This window comes from Oryx dammah, unplaced genomic scaffold (assembly GCF_014754425.2).
Source record: "Oryx dammah isolate SB20612 unplaced genomic scaffold, SCBI_Odam_1.1 HiC_scaffold_9, whole genome shotgun sequence".
In the NCBI taxonomy this organism is placed as follows: Eukaryota; Metazoa; Chordata; class Mammalia; order Artiodactyla; family Bovidae; genus Oryx; species Oryx dammah.
In genome coordinates this window covers 46,518,011-46,532,611 of record NW_024070193.1, presented here as the reverse complement: position 1 = coordinate 46,532,611, position 14,601 = coordinate 46,518,011, and the positions used below count along the sequence as shown (strand labels likewise).

The 14,601-nt window shown below is 50.3% G+C and overlaps 1 non-coding gene across 1 annotated transcript; it reads right to left on the bottom strand.

Annotated features, from left to right (window-relative positions):
* Positions 1-7,186: 7,186 nt before the first annotated feature.
* LOC120868494 lies at positions 7,187-7,293 on the bottom strand. The gene has a single exon (XR_005722237.1). It is a non-coding gene; the product is annotated as a U6 spliceosomal RNA (small nuclear RNA).
* Between the last annotated feature and the right edge of the window lie 7,308 nt (positions 7,294-14,601).

Here is a 14,601-nt window from a genome sequence, read left to right as displayed (position 1 = left end):
AAGGATACTGGAGTGGGCTGCCATTCCCTTCTCCAGGGGATCTTCCCAACCCAGGGATTGAACCCGGGTCTCCTACACTGCAGACAGACGCTTTACCGTCTAAGCCACCAGGGAAGCCCCTGTTATATCATAGGATATTACAATATAGTTCACTGTGCTATATAGTAGGAGTTTGTTGTTTATCCATTCTATGTATAAAAACTTAACATCTGCCAACCCCAACCTCCCACTCCACCCCTCCCCCAACCTCCTCCCCCTTGGTACCCGCAAGTCTGTGCTCTGTGTATGTGAATCTGTTTTTGTTGCATAGACAGGTCTTTTGTGTCATATTTTACATTCCGCATAAAAGTGATAGCATGTGGTATTTATTTGTCTTTCTCTTTCTGACTTACTTCACTTACTGTGATCATCGCTAGTTGCATCCATGTTGCTGCCAATGGCATTGTTTCATTCTTTTCTACAGCTGAGTATTTTCCAAAGTATGTATGTAACACATCTTCTTTAGCCATTAATTTGCTGATGGACATTGAGGTGGCTTCCACATCTTGGGTATTGTGGACACTGCTGCTATGAACATAGGGGTGCACGTGTCTTTCTGAATTATAGTTTTGTCTGGGTATGTGCCCAGGAGTGGGGTAGCTGGATCATATGGTTACTCTGTTTTTAGTTTTCTGAGGAACTGTTTTCCATAGAGACTGTACCAACTTACATTTGGGGTGGAGTCTTTCCCTTCAGCAAGTGGAAGGGGGATATGAAATTATGGGAGTGATACACGGGTCTCACTTTCACTGTAACTTACACTTATAACCACGGGCTGGTAAGGAAGGAAGAATACCCAGTTTCAGTCCCCAAAAAACAAAAGCAATCATAAAATTTCCTGTTCAGAGACCTCTGCTCTTTCCCAGTAGCTGGGAGATCAAGCTGTGGTTCCCCTACTTCACACCCAGAGCCCTGTCTGGTTCGACTGCTCCTCCTTCCCCAGCCTCGGCTCATGAGGACTGCACCCCGCACCACAGGCCACAGTACTCCGTTTAGCCACCATCTCTGTGCCTGTGCCCTCTGTACCCTCACCAGAAAGGCCACTTTGCCTTTCTCTGGCCTACTACTTATTTTCTAAGACCTGTTAAGCTGCTCACTCTAGTACTCTTGCCTGGAGAATCCCATGGACGGAGGAGCCTGGTGGGCTGCAGTCCATGGGGTCACCAGGAGTCGGACACGACTGAGTGACTTCACTTTCACTTTTCACTTTCATGCATTGGAGAAGGCAATGGCACCCCACTCCAGTACTCTTGCCTGGAGAATCCCAGGGACGGGGGAGCCTGGTGGGCTGCCGTCTATGCGGTTGCACAGAGTCGGACACGACTGAAGCGACTTAGCAGCAGTAGCAGCATTAAGCTGCTACACCTCTCTAGCTCACTTCTCTTATCTCACCTTCTGCTTCCTGCTCCCCAGTTAGTCATCCTTTCCTTTGAGCTCCAGGATACACCGTGTTCAGTTTTGTTTAAACTATCACTGAATGATGTTATAATTGTTGGTTGCCATCCCTGTCTCCCTTACTCTAGCAGGAGCAACCGGAAGACAGCCACGCCTCTCTCATCCTTATCTCTCACACCCCTTCCTACCTCCTTTCCTCAGGGCTCTTGAGTCAAGGCCTGTGATCATATGGGGAGGATTCTTAAATCTGTAGGTAATGTAATGAATGAGAGGAAGTTTTTAGAAAGCTAGATGACAGTAGATATTTTTGGAAGGTGAGGCACAAAATACTGTGTGCTAAGTGACTCAAGGACAAGGGATCCAGGAAATGATCTGGAGTGGTGGTACCTGGAACGCAGCGGACTGTCTCTGACTGCTCTGAAATCGAGCCTTCCATTGGCCCTGATTCTTGTGTTCCTACATACAAGGTTGGGTTTGTACTTGTAACCCCTTCCCAAGGAGACTGTAACTGTCACAGTTTCCCTAAACGATCCACAGGGGCAACCTCCTCTTAGCATAGAGAGTAGTTGTTCATTCAAAGGACTGGGAGAATTGGAAAATATAACTGGCTGGGTTGGGTCCCGCGTGGGTCCCCTGGCCTTGACTGGTCTCTGCTGGTCTCCCCTGGTGTCTGCTGTCCTTGTGCAGCCCTCAGTCCCTGCTCCCGTAGCACTCCACCCCTCTCTCCTCCCTGCACCTCCTCACTGTCTTCTGCAGGATCACTCCCTGGGCCAGCTGGTCCGCCCTCTCTGACCATATGATAAAGGACAGTGTTCACAGCATCTGCAGTTTCGACGATGCAGGTCACTCTTCTGAGTCATCTGTCCCCGTGTTATCAAACACACCACATTCTGAGAGCTTGCTTCTAAAAGTGTCGCTGGCTATTCACGTTTCTGAAAGGCTCCTCTTGCAGGTTTATTTTAGGGTAGACATCTGGCCTTCTGGCAGAAAGGTTCTCTTCATATTTTAATAGGGTTTGACACAGAAGCTTCAAGAAAAGAGATAGGAGTTGGCCTATTCGATCTACCCCAGGATATTTGCCTCTCTTGAAATAATTCATCCCTGGAAAGCAGTGAGGAATATCAGTGGAGACTTGCCCATTTGGATTCCATGGGGCCAAAATGCCTTCATTTCCTGTTTTGGTTTGAGGCTGAGATCACCAGCTTCACTTAAACAGAGGTGACCATCATGGTCCTTCAGGCAGAAATCCTTCCTTAACTTGGAAGGCAGGAGCCTCTTAGGAGTATTTGTGTCTTAGGCACGTCGCCTCCGAGGAATGATCCACAATATCTTTATGAAGCCCCTCTCCCCCGCTGCGTTTCTGAACTTCACTAGGACGTATGTTCCAGCGGTAACTCACTGTAGAACATTCATATGTGCTACTCATGGTTATTCACGTGCACTACCCACGTGTGCTGTGAAAGTGTTAGTCATTCAGTCGTGTCCGTCTCTTTCAACCCCAGTGACTGTAGCCCACCAGGCTCCTCTGTCCATGGGATTCTCCAGGCACGGAGTGAGTAGCCATTCCTCTCTCCATTCCCATCTGCCACATTGCAGGCAGATTCTTTACCGTCTGAGCCACCAGGGAAACCCACCCGTAAGTCACAACAAAAGGAGACTACCTCTGTACTCTGTGAATCAGCAGCCACCTGCCATGTGTGCCTATCTAAACTTAAGTGAACTAAGGTGACAAATGCACAGTCTTGTCTGTACTCATCACACATCAAGGGCACAGGAGCCACACGTGTCTGGTGGCTGCTGTGTCAGTGCGTGTTAGAGGAATCTCCTATAATGCCAAAAAGTTCTCGTGGATGTGTCCCAAACTACTCCTCTTTGGACAGAGAGAACCTTTGTGTGCCGTTACATTTCCACAAGTGAGTCCCAGTTTATCATGAAATACATCCTCCAAGTCAGCGAAGACACCAACAGCACTCCTCTCTCCCTACAGAGTCGATAGTCATGAACAGCAACTGCGGATTGACTAGGTGCCTGGTACTCTCCTACGCACAGCCACTTCCCCATGGTTCCAAGGTGTGGGCGCGCTTTTAAGCATAATGAGAAATTCTGGTGATGAGAATGTTCTCCCCTTCATTATTAAGTAATGTGTTGGGAAGAAATGCTTTAATACGCTACTCAGGGTAAAGGCTGACACTCCAAGCTCATGCCCAAGGAATAAAAGGCATTCATCAAATTACTCTATAACGATTTTTTTACCCCCTGCTGGAGAGCGGGCAGAGGACAGAAAAAGGCAGCATCAGGAGGGTGGAAGCATGAGGCGCACATGGAGCTCCTTGATCTCTTTATTTTATTTTAATATTTATTTATGTTTTTGGCTACATCAGGTCTTAGTTGAGGCACATGGGATCTTCATTGCAACATGTGAATGTAGTCACCCTGTGGCTAGTGGGATTAGGGATCTTACTTCCCTAACTAGGGATCGAACCCGTGTCCCCTGCATTGCAAGGCGAGTTCTTAACCACTAGACCACCAGGGAAGTCCCTCCTCTATCTCTTTAGAAAACCTATGTGATGTAGGAAGGACCCTCACGTACAGGCCTGGGGGCAGCAGTGCAGGGAGACAGGACTTGCAGAGTGGCCTGGGGTCTCCCAGAAAGGAAGCCAGGAAGATAGCAGCTCAGTGCTGGATTCTGCCTCTCGTGGGCTGTGAGAGGTTGTTAAGCCTCAGTGTTCTGACCTGCAGAATGGGGCCAGTGCCAGCTAACACAGACGTTTGCTTGAGGTCAGCACAGAGGGAGAGAGGGGGAACTCCATCAGTGCCATCTCCCAGGCCACCAGTGCCTCTGTGGCCTGACTGAGACAGGCACCAACAGAGCTACCTAGGTGGCACTTTCACTCCACACCCAAACTCTACAGAGCTGCCCAGACTGGGGAGGGGCTTGTCTGTGCCCCTCCAAGAAAGAAAGGATGGTTTCTCCTACCGCCGCACCCATAAGCCTGGGAGTGGCTGGGAGAGGAACCGGGATGAAATCCGCCTGCTTGGGCGCTCCCAGCCCCCTGAGCAGAGGAGACGTGCAGCACTCTGAGATGCTTGATGCTCCCGGGAAGCTGGAAGTTTGTCTGGCTTTGCAATTCCATGTGCCGTGGAGCAGGAGCCCCAGCGCTCCCTGACATATTGGGCTTTAAACCTGTCACAGTAAATAGTCAGGAATTAATACACCAACTCCCTGAGTCTGGCAGTGCAATTTGCCATCTAAATTGTTACCTTCCACAGAGCGGTACATAAACAAAACAAGCAGGTTTCCAGGACTTTTCAGCAGACCTGGCACTCACCAGGAAATAGGTTCTTCACCAAAAGGAGCGAGGGGAAGGGACGGCAGGAAGTTGGTATCTCCCAGGTTCCTGCTGCCTGCCAAGCAGGGGGAAGGTGCCTAGCAGGCTCTGCCTCATTTATCTCTACAGCCACCCTGAGAGGCAGGAATTACTGTTCCCCTCTTGCCAAGGAGGAAAGTGAAGGTCAGAGTCATTTGCTCAAGGTCACAAAGCTGGGGGATTAAGGAGTCACCCTCAGCCTGGGTGGTTCTGACTCAAGTGTCACCCTCCTCCACTGAATCAGATCTTAAAACAGTTCCAGGGGAAGAGTCAACGTGAGGTATGGGAGCTGTTCAGCCTGAAAAGGGACGGTAGACAGAGCTCTGCCCACCCCCAGAGGCAGTCCTTCGACCCTTTCTGTGCGTGCCTCCCCCCAGCAGTGGGTTCCTCTGGTTCCACACCCGCCACTCACTTAGGAGGACTGTCTACGGGCTGCCACAGCCCTCTGCCCTCAAGAGCAAAAAGCTCCACGTGCCTGGAAGTTTCTGACCCCCCAGGAGTCCCTTAGCCAAGGACTAACTGACTGGGAACCAGGAAAGCCCATAAACTCTGAGGTGTGATCTTGCAGAGCTGTGCCTGGGTTCACAGCCCTGCTCCCTCAGCCCTCTCCCTCTGGGAGCACCACCCAAATAAATCCATTTCCCACGATCCCTGTCTCTGAGCCTGCTTCTGAGAAACTCACCCTAAGTCAGAGGGTTTCCTCCCTGAAGACAGCCGACTCAGATCTGGGGCAGAGTTGACAGAACGATTCAGGTCTCCCCTCTTTCATTAATAAGTCACTGGGGGCTAGCACTTCTCTGTGTCCACCGCAGTGCCTGCACAAGAATCTTTGCCTGTTGATGAGTACACACTGATAAAAACCTGTGCCTTTGGATGTATGATGAGTCATGATTTGAACCAAGATCCATAAATGCAGATTTTTTCTTTTTTATTGAAGTATAAGTGATTTATAATGTGCTAATTTCTGCTGTACAGCAAAGTGACTCAGTTACACATATATATGAGCTTCCCAGGTGGCTCAGTGGATAAAGAATCCACCTGCAATGCAGGAGATGTAGGACACGTGGGTTCAGTCCATGGCAACCCACTCCAGCATCATTGCCTGGAGAATCCCATGGACAGAGGAGCCTAGTGGGTTACAGTCCACAGAGTCGCAGAATCAGGCATGACTGAGCACAGCACATACATTCTTTTTCACATTCTTCTCCATATGGTTTATCACAGGATATTTAGTTCCCTGTGCCATACAGTAGGATCTTATTGTTTATCAATCCTAATTTGCATCTGGTGATCTCAAATTCCCAGTCCATCCCTTTGCAACAATGTCTGCTCTCTATGTCTGTGAGTCTGTTTCTGTTTTGTAGCAAAGTTCAAAACATTTGTGTGATATTTTAGATTCTACATACAAGTAATAGCATATGGCATTCGTCTTTCTCTTTCTGACTTAACTTTACTTAGTATGATAATCTCCAGTTCCATCCAGGTTGCTGCAAACGCCATTATTTCACTCTTTTTACGGCTGAGTAATATTCCATTGTATGTACGGGCAGCATCTTCGTTACTCATTCCTCTGTTGGTGGACATTTAGTTGTTTCCATGTCTTGACTGTTGTAAATAGTGCTGCAGTGAACACGAAGGTGCATGTATCTTTTTTGAATTTTACTTTTGTCTGGATGTATGCACAGGAGTGGGATTGCTGGGTCATATGGTAATTCTACTTTTAGTTTTTTGAGGAAACTCCATACTGTTTTCCATAGTGGCTATACCAAGTTAAATTCCAGCCAACAGTGTAAGAGAGTTCCCTTTTCTCCATACACTCTCCATCTTTTATCATTGTTTGTAGACTTCTTACTGATGGCCATTCTGACCACTGTGAGGGAGTTCCTCATTCTAGTTTTTATCTGCATTTCTCTAATAATTAGCAATATTGAACATCTTTTCACGTGCTTTTGGCCATCTGTATGTCTTTCTTTGAAGAAATGTCTGTTTAGGTCTTCTGCTCATTTTTCAATTGAGTTTTTGTTGTTGTTGAGTTGTATAAGCTGCTTATTTATTTTGGAAACTAAGCCCTTGTCGGTCACATCTTTGCAAATATTTTCTCTCATTCCTTAGGTTGTCTTTTTGTTTTGTTTATGGTTCCCTTTGCTGTGCAAAAGCTTGTAAGTTTGCTTAGGTCCCATTTGTTTATTTGTGTTTTTATTTCTATTGCCTTGGGAGACTGACCTAAGAAAACATTGGTATGTTTTATGTCAGAGAATGTTTTGCCTATGAGCTCTTCTAGGAGTTTTACAGTGTCAGAAGTGCAGATTTTTCAAAATAAATTCATTTTTTAAAATTGAAGGATAATTGCTTTACAATATTGTGTTGGTTTCTGCCATATATCAAAAAATATGGAAGACTTCATGCATCTGCGTGTCATCTTTGCACAGGGCCCATGCTGATCCTCTCTGTATTGTTCCAATTTTAGTATATGTGCTGCCAAAGGGAGCACAAAAGTGCACATTTTTAAAACCTCACCCATAAAAGGTGTCCCCTCTTCCCGGAGGGATCTTAACACAACTGGTACGTCCCATTCACCCAACTTGGGATACAAACCAGTCGTCTCTCTTCTATTCTTTGATCACCCAGCTCCCGCCTTCCCACATCATCTAGAAGAAAATTCCTTCCCTGGACATTCTCTATCCCCATCTCCCAGTATCCTTGGGCCTTACAGACTCTTGCCTTGAAATGCCTGGTGGAGAGAGAGGGAGAGTCTGCCCAGTCTTGTTCCTGGTAATCGTGTCTGTGGCTGCCACATGGTATCATCACGGAAGACTGGTCCTGAAGGGGTGGGCAGACTCGGGGTCAGAGCCGCTGTGCAGGCTGACCCTCGGCTCCAGAAAAGCAGTGCTCACACACCGCCGTGTGGCCCGAGAATACAAACATGCCGTCTGCAGCTGGTTCAGCTGTGCACAGCAGCCTGGCTCACACAAACCTCCCCACAGCTGGGATGCCTCAGCTTGGGCTCCAGGGTGGCAGTTCTTTGATGCGCATTCACATATGCTTAGCCTGCTCTGTGTGTGCAGTGGGAGAAGCATCCAACCGCAGCTCCCACCCTGCCTTACTACGTCCCCTGCTCCTCAACCCCCACACTCACCAGCCTCTGGACCCCGACGCTGGTGAGCCAGGCTCACCAGCTCAGGCCTCCCGTCCTCGTGAGCTCACCTTTGGGCCCCTGGGTGTCCTCTGGTCAAGGAGCTCAGTCAGGATGACCCAGTCCCCCAGGAAGTCCTAACCTCTCTGAGCATCAGCAGTCATCTCCCCTTGACTCCCCAGTCACTTAGCTTCCATCTTCCCACCTAGGAAGCCTGTTGTTCAGTCACTCAGTCATGTCCGACTCTTTGCGACCCCATTGACTGCAGCATGTCAGGCTTCCCTGTCCTTCACCATCTCCCAGAGCTTGCGCAAACTCATGTCTATCAAGTTGGTGATGCCATCCAACCATCTCGTCCTCTGTCATCCCCTTCTCCTCCTTTTGTCTTCAGTTTTTCCAGCATCAGGGTCTTTTCCAATGAGTCGGTTCTTCGCATCACATTGGAGCTTCAGCTTCAGCATCAGTCCTTTCAATGAATATTCAGGACTGATTTCCTTTAGGGTTGACTGGTTTCACCTCCTTGTAGTCCAAGGGACTCTCGAGAGTCTTCTCCAACACCACAGTCAGTTCAAAAGCATCTATTCTTTGACGCTCAGGAAACCTAAGATTGAATATTGTCTTCCTCAGAATTTGTCTGTTGAAATCGTAATCTCTAGTCCCCCACACTTTGACCTTTTTGAGGGGTTTTGTTTGTTTCTAAAATATTTATTTATTTGCCTGTGCCTGGTCTTAGTAGAGGCACACAGGATCTTTGATCTTCTTTGCAGCACGTGGGATCTTTAATTGCTGGCATGCAAGCACTTACTTGCGACATGTGGGATCTGTCCCCTGACCAGGGATCAAACCCAGGCCCCCTGCATTGGGAGCTCAGAGTTTTAGCTACTGGATCACCAGGGAAGCCCCAGCTGCGACCTTTTATGAAGATCGGGCCTTGAAAGATGTAATGAAGGTGAAAGTAAGGCATATAGCAGACCCTGCTTTAGCTTGACTAGTGGCATCCTTATAACAGGAAGTGGTTAGACCAGAGACCTGGACAAGGAGAAGCCATGTGAGAACACAGGGAGAGAGTGGCCAACTACAAATGCAGCGAGAGAGAAGGCAACCCAGCTGACACCTTTCTCTTGGACTCGGCCTCCAGAATGGTGAGGAAAACTGTGAAATTAATTAATTTCTGTTGTTCAGGCCACCCACCCTGCGGTGCTTTGTTATGGCTGTCCCAGCAGAGGAACAGAAAGCCCCTTGCAAACTTTCCTACCATCTCCCCTCTCTGCCTCCCCAGGGGTTTGGGGAAGGGCCAGCCTTGTTCTGATGCAAAAGGTGGTCACTTTTCCCCTTAGACAACACTGCCTCCTCATCTGACACTTTGTGATGAAGAGGAACCATTCACATGTTCTCAGTGGCTTCCCACATCCCCCAGCCAGAAAAGGGGCTGGCAGCTGCTCGCCTACAACATTTCATTACTGTAATCAAAGCTACGCAGCTGCCCCCACCAGCATCCCACTCCCCAACTCTGGCCTAAGAGCTTTTGTCTTGTCTTGCGCCGTGAAGCCGCAGCGTGAGTCCCCCTAATGCCCTGGCAGGGTAACGACATTCCTCTCTGCTTTGTTTCACCTTCCAGAATTGGAGAGGGTATCTACAGAATGTTATTTTCCCAAAAAAATAAAAAAATTGCTGCCTGGAAGGTAGTCACTGCCCTCATAGACAGAAAAGAAAAAGCATCTCCTTTCCCTCACGTGTAGAGCTACCTCGAACGCCCCAGGGACTTCCCCCCAGAGGTATCCAAAGACACGCTGGACCCCAGAGATAGGAGCCACTGCTAATTCGGTTCTCTGGGTCACACAGAAAGGGAAGGCAGTGGCTCAGGCAGAGAGAGAGAGGCTGGCGCTTCCTATCTGCTCATAGGGCTGCCGTACACTTTACATTTCCCAAAGGCAGTAATTATTTCCTGGAGAAGAAATTCAAATGACCCAGATAGTTAATTCAGTGAGACTGGCCCCAAAAAGTATTTACCTAAAAGGCAGTTTTGTCAAAAAGAACATCACAACATGGCCAGGGTTTGCTGTCCCCTAGATCTTAGGAGTTCCCTCTGCATGGAGCACAGAGGAGGCCCAGCAGAAGCCTGTCTCTGACCGCCTCCATCTCCTTTTCTATGTCCATCTCCGACCTCCTAGGACCCCCTTTTTCCAGCCTCCAAGGCCCCAGGTTCTCCCCACCCCCACGTCTGAGCCTCAGTCTCACAGTGACCACCCCCTTCGGTTTCCCTGGTACAAATACTCGATCCCTCAGTACAGGGAGCTCAGCTCTGTGTCAGGAGGAAACTCACTGGTGAAATTAATTCACCCAGAAGCTGCTGTGTGGCCAACCATGTTCAGGGCCCCTGGATGAAGGAGAGTTAGATGGGAGCCAAGCTGTCACTGGACGCATAAGAAAATGGAGCTGAGGTGCTCCACAAAAGCACAAGAAGGTACCCTGTTTGATGGGGCTTCCCAGGTGGTGCTAGTGGTAAAGAAGATGCCTGCCAGTGCAGGAGACATAGGAGATGGGTGGGGAAAATCCCCTGGAGGGGAGGGCGTGGCAACCCACTTGCCTGGAGAATCCCAGGGACGGAGGAACATGGCAGGCTACAGTTCACGGGGTCGCAAAGAGGCAGACGCGACTGAGTGCCTAACACACACGCATGCATCCTGTCTGACACCTGAGACTGCATAAGCCTCAGCTTTCTCCTCGGCAAAACCAGAGTAGCAGGACCTCACTTGCAAGGATATTTTTGTGCTTAGTTAGAAAGGATCAAACTTATGTGGGGATGAAGAAATGGGGTAAAATGTCCAATGGGAGTAAGGCAGGAAGCCGGAGACCACGGGGGCCCCTCTGCAAACTCCATGCGTTTAGTGCTGCGTGGAAGACAGTCCTCGGGCCAAACCAGGACTCTTCTCCAGCCTCCTTGGGGTTCCGAGAGTAAGCCCAGCGTCTCTGAGTTTGGTCTGCACCTCCCCACACACTGGAGTGTTACAAGCATAGCTCGGGATCAACAGGACCCCTGGTTTCCGAGTGTCAGTCTGGCCTCCCCAGTTGGAACACAAGCCCCTTGTCTGTTACAGGGCATCTCTGTCTGCCCTGCAGACCAGGGCACAGAGCGGCTACAGAGCAGCCCCTCGGTAAATATTTGTGGATTGTCTGCTGGGAATGAGGTTTGACGTAGGCCAACCGCCTCAAGAGACCTCCTGCCACCTCTCGGCCTGTGGCTGCCTCTCAGACCTTGAGGCCACAGACAGGATGTGACTTCTACCAACTGTGGACAGAAGAAGCCTCTCCTTGGTACCCTGAGGGGAGGAGGCGCCAGGCTGGTGTCCCGAGGGCTGCAGGGCCTCGTGGAGAGCCCTGTGTACACTGCGCGGGCTCGGCAACCCCCACCGGGGAGCGTAGGGAAGGGTCCGGGGAAAGCTGACTTTCCTTGCTGGCCAGAGCACCAGCACCCAAGCTGTTGGTGGCAGGGCCCATGGGAGAAAGGGCGGAAGGGAGGGCAGGAAAGCCCAGCTGAGCCCCGCACTCTTCGAGGACGTGGGGCCCTGGCCACGCCCAGCCACCCAGCTGCTCCCGGCGGGGAACCAGCTTCCTTTTGTGGTCTGACCCTGGCCACCCGCCAGGACGTCCACAAGAGCCTTGTGATGTGCACTTTTGAAATGTGTCGGTGGCGCGGAATGGCATGTCTGACTCGTGTTTGATGCCCGTCTGCGTTTACATCTCTTTCCCACGCCCACGGATGCAGACAGGCTGTGTGTGGGAGCCATGGTATCCGGCGGTCCCGAGCTCTGGCTGTGTGGCTGGACACACTTCCTTTTACCTTCAACTTGCCCTCCGTCAGGGGGAGGACAAAGAAGACGAAAGTGGGGGGGTGGGGTGGGCTATACTTGATATCAGCTGCTGAACTTTGCATAAAGTTATTTTTAACTTCATGACAATTTCCCGAGCTGCTATGGCCCCCATTTTACAGGTGGGGAAACTGAGGCTCAGAGAGGTTACATCTTTGGTGCAGAGTAGCACAGCCAGGGCATGGTGGAGCAGAGACTCGACTCCAGCCCGTCTCCCTCAGCAACCAGGCTCTGCCCAGACACGGCCACGTGTCTTAGGAGGATGGCTGTTTCTAGAATCTGCCTCCTTAAATGTGGAGGTTGCGGCCATCACTCCCCACATTTCTACTGCCTGCACCCGCCTTGCACATGACCGCTGGCATCCAGAGTTTGAGAAGAACCGAGATAGGCCAGGTCTGCTCACTCCAAGTTCAGGGTTTGCTTCAAGGGCGTTTGTCTTAATTTGGGTTGTTAGTTCTCTCGGTATGTCTGTCAGACTACAGAAATGACCGTGATTACTCTTTTCCCGTGATTTTCTTGTTTCTCTACTGTATTATTATTTTTTCCTTTGGTCTGACTCCAAAGCTTATATATATTTGCTCTTTCAGCAAGAAAAAAAAAAAGAAAGAAAATATGTGTACATGTCAGTTCTAATCTCCCAGTTCATCACCCCTTCTCCTTCCCTTGCTGTGTCCACAAGTCTGTGTTCTACATCTGAGTCTCTATTCCTGCCTTGCAGATGGGTTCATCAGTACCGTTTTCCCGGACGCCACATACATGCGTTAATACACGGTATTTGTTTTTCTATTTCTGGCTCACTTCACTCTGTATGACAGGCGCTAGGTCCATCCACGTCTCCACAAATGATCCAATTTTGTTCCTTTTTCTGTCTGAATAATAACCCATTGTATATATGTACCATATGTCTTTTATCCATTCATCTGTTGATAAAAATAGATAACCTGTGGGAGCCCTCTGCCCAGTGCAGGGAACTCAGTTCAGGGTCCCGTGATGCCCCAAATGAGAAGGATGGGGCCTGCTATTTATCAATTACGGCAGTTCCTGCTCGGCACTCGTAGAGACACACTTTGGCTCCAGTAAGGTCCCTGGGTGGTCTCTGGGCAACCCAGACGAGAATGAAGTGTGACGCCTTCCATGGCAGTGGCGGAGTCCAGCCTATTCACAGCCCTGGGAGAAAACGGCTGTAACTGTACAGACCCTTTCTTGGGGGTGGGTGTTCCCCTAAGGATTGGAATTGGAGACCACCTGGGTCACTGGAAGGCCACCCCTAGAAAGCTACAGGCGAGCAGTAGGAGAAGTGGGACAGGATAGGTAAAACAACACAGGGGTGCTGACGGGCAGGGCACTGACGTGGGCACTTGGGGTGCTCTGGGAAACTGTCGACAGGCCTCAGAGTTATGCCATCCAAGAGATGAGGTGGGTGCAGGATTTATCCGCAGTTGTTGGCTCGGGTCTGCTCCCGAAGCCAAATGCACTAGGGGTCAAAGTCCTCAGGCAGAGCCAGGCATGCCTGGGATCAGAACCTGCATCTGTTGACTGATGAGCGCTGAGGGAGTGTGGGCAGGGGGCCACCATAGTGGTGCCATGCCAGACACCCAGAATGCAGCCCAGGGCGCTTGGCCTCTCGCCCTCCCCTTCCTTATGGGTTTAGATGGGCACGAAGCTATCGGAGGGGCTCTGGGTCACCTGGCCTGTTTGCATACATGCCTTCTTGGGCCAGGGAAGGAGTCAGGAGTCACTTCCCAGTTTGGGGAAGCCTGAGGGAGGTATAGAGGAGGCCCTTGGGGTCATCATCAATCGAAGGGAAAATAAAGGAGACTGACCCAGAGATGCCTCAATGCACTGGGCTCAGAAGCTAAGACCTTGGTGGACCACCCGCAGAGCGGGAGCTCTGCAGTGAACGCCTGCAGTAATTCTAGGGGCTGCAGTCTCTTCGTGGGAGTGGGCCACTAGAAGTGGAGATGACCATGAGGCACAATCAGCCGTGGCTCCTCTTGCAAGCTCAGTGAGGCGCTGGAGCATGGGAAGGAAGACAGCATCCTTGCAGACTCGGGGCGGGGCGGGGCGGGGGGACAGTGCTGTATCACGTACCTTCTCATCACTGGGCAGCGAAGCCACTGCCGATCGTCCTTCTTCCCTCTGTCTCTGTGTCTGTCTGGTTTCTCTCTGCTTCTCCCTGTGGACTTCTGTCCATTGATTCTGTGTGTGTCTGAGATGCTCACCATCACCTTCTGTCTCCACCCTCTCTCTTCCTTCTCTCTCTTCACCTCTCCCTCATCTCCTTAGGAGACCTGGGTACCCCTGCGGGAAGGCTTGGAGTTTCCATGCGGGGAGCTGCATAAAGAACTGGCCTCAGGGCACCGGGCGTACGTATCCAAGTGGCATGCTGCCTGTGGAGGCAGTGGACCTGGGCCTGAGAGACCCATCCATTGCCAAAGGTTGCTCCCCGCGTCAGGCACTCAGACACCGGCAGCTTTCCCTTCATGCATCTCCTTTTAGCCATGATCAACATTTCAAAAGCGATCGCACAGGCTTACAGTAGGTTCCTATAATTCACCCAGGGGTTGCGCCTGCCTGCCGCTGGGAGACAAGCCGCATTCTTCTCTCCGAATGAGCTATTTTTAAGACCGCTCTTCTCCCCACCCTCCCTTCCAGTTCCATCGCAGGCCAAGCGCTGAATTAGATTCTTTCTTCATTTTGTAGGCTCCCCCTCTCTGGTATTATATAAAACCATTTCAGCCCTTAAGGAGTTGGCATCTGACATCCACAGCTTCTGGATCCCCAGAACAGAGAAGGG